The following is a 2,500-nucleotide window of genomic DNA, read 5'->3' on the forward strand; positions in this document are numbered from 1 at the left end:
TACATATTAATTATCCCTTTCTCTATCTCTCTGTCTCCCACTCCTCCTCTCTCTGTCTCTGTCTCTATTTCCCTCTCTCTCTCTCTATCTATCTCTCTATCTCTCTCTTTCCCTCTTTCCCTCCCTCCCTCTATCCCTCTCTTTCTCTCTCTGTCTCCCACTCCTCCCCTCTTTGTATCTCTCTCTATCTCCCTCCCTCTCTCTGTCTCCCTCTCTCCCTCTGTCACTCTCTCTCTCTCTCTCCCTCTCTCTCCCTCTCTCTGTCTCTCTCTCTCCATCCCTCTCTCTCTCCCTCTCTCTCTCCCTCCCTCTCTCTCACTGCTTGTCCTTCTCAGTCTTCACATGTCTCTGATATACAATACGTACATACCTTACTCCATTAGCCAGACACTCACACACACTCAAACACTCACACACACACACACACACACACACACACACACACACACACACACACACACACACACACACACACACACACACACACTCAAACACACTCACACATACTCACACACACTCACATCATTCTCTCACACTCATTCTTCCTCTTTCCATACATTTACCCCCCGCCCCCCCCCCCCCCCCCCCCACACACACACCTAAACTTCTCCAGCACATTAATCAGAGTTGAATGCCTTGCTCCTGGTTGACACAGAGGACAATCATGACTGTGATAATTTGCCCTCTCCTTCAATCAGTCACACTGTAATTGCATTAGTCAACCCCTCCCAACACACCCCACTCACACAGACACACACACACACACACACACACACACACACACACACACACATTCTCACACACTCTCTCCCTCGTCTGTATCATTCTGTTTCTTTTTCTCTTTCTCTCTCTTCCTCTCTCTCCATCCTGCCCTCCAACTTTGTCTCTGATTGGGCATTACAACTTCTGCCAAATACAATTAACAAATCAAGGTCATCCAGTTAATTTGTCTGCTCCTTTAGTTGTTTATTTACCAAAGGCCCCTTCTGATTGGACACTAAGGCAGCCGTCTGAATCCCATTCATCCAATGAAGCGTATCAGATGCATATGGTGATGCCTGGGGCGCACTGATTGGCCAATTAGGATGATGCTAAGCCCACTCAGCCAATCAAGGTCATCAGAAGCATTTAGACTGAAGGGGTGTGATGATGTAAACAGGGACCTCACACATAAGGACACATACACACACACACACACACACACACACACACACACACACACACACACACACAGAGACACACACACATAAACACATGAACAGACACTCAAATACAAACAAACACATAAACAAATATTCACATATGCACACAGGAAAACAGATATATAACACACATATACACATGTACACACACACGCACACACACACACACACACACACACACACACACACACACACACACACACACACACACACACACACACACACACACACACACACAGACACACACACATAAACACATGAACAAATATTCACATATGCACACAGGAAAACACATATAAATCACACATATACACATGTACACACACACGCACACACACACACACACACACACACACACACACACACACACACACACACACACACACACACACACACACACACACTCGCACACACACACACACACAAACACACACACACACACACACACAGGGGCGCTGACTGGCGGGGAAAGGTGGTACTGATTCTAACGGCCCAGCCCAACGCAGCACGGCCCACGGCCCCGGATGGCAATTAATAATATAATATTAATATTCTTGCCTTTTTTTTTTTGTTTTTTAAATGTCTCATTACAAAGAAATGGTAATTGGAAATAAACGTATTAAACTCACAACTGTCGATTTCCATAACGTTTTCGTTAGTGATTTAACATATTGTCATTTGCCCTTCCCCCTGAGCTCTTGCGAAATGGTTCGACCGCAACGCGTGAATCGAACAGCATCCGAAATGCGAGATGCTGGCACTGGCAGGCAGCAGATGTACAGAGCGGCTGGGCTGGCTGAGGTCAGGTCTTAACCTAGGGTGACCAGACGTCCCGGTTTTACCGGGACCCTCCCGATTTTACCGGGACCCTCCCGATTTTGAGTTGCGTGTCCCGCGTCCCGACAAAAACCTGTCGGGACGCTAATATGTCCCGGTTTACACCAACCACTATGAAATCATCCCGGTTTTCAGCGATTACATAGCCGATGTGGTCTTATTATAGCCTGATCATTATCTAAACCCATGTAGAAATACTAATAAAGTGTCCAGCGTATGATTTGAACAATGTGTGCGTGTGTCAGTCAATCAAAGTGGTCTGCGTCTGCATAACCTGTGCAACCAGCGTTACAATGTATTTGTTTCTGCCTAACGTCTCTTCAAGACAGCCAGGATTATAGCCATGGAGTTTAGCTCAAAGTAAACGGTGCAAGGATTGAAATTGTAAGTAGCCTACAGGTAGTTACAGAATGTGGCTGTATCTGTTATCTGTTGTTGTTAACGATTGTTACCTGCTCAAA

The 2,500-nt window shown here is 46.0% G+C and overlaps 1 protein-coding gene across 1 annotated transcript in view; it reads left to right on the top strand.

Annotated features, from left to right (window-relative positions):
- The window catches only part of LOC308364420 (CUGBP Elav-like family member 5), a gene marked incomplete at both ends in the record, with an annotated part of 144,493 nt that overhangs the window by 49,787 nt on the left and 92,206 nt on the right, over positions 1-2,500 (top strand). The gene's annotated exons all lie outside the window — the stretch shown is intronic.

This window comes from Sprattus sprattus (genome assembly GCF_963457725.1).
Source record: "Sprattus sprattus genome assembly, chromosome: 4".
NCBI classification, from domain to species: Eukaryota; Metazoa; Chordata; class Actinopteri; order Clupeiformes; family Clupeidae; genus Sprattus; species Sprattus sprattus.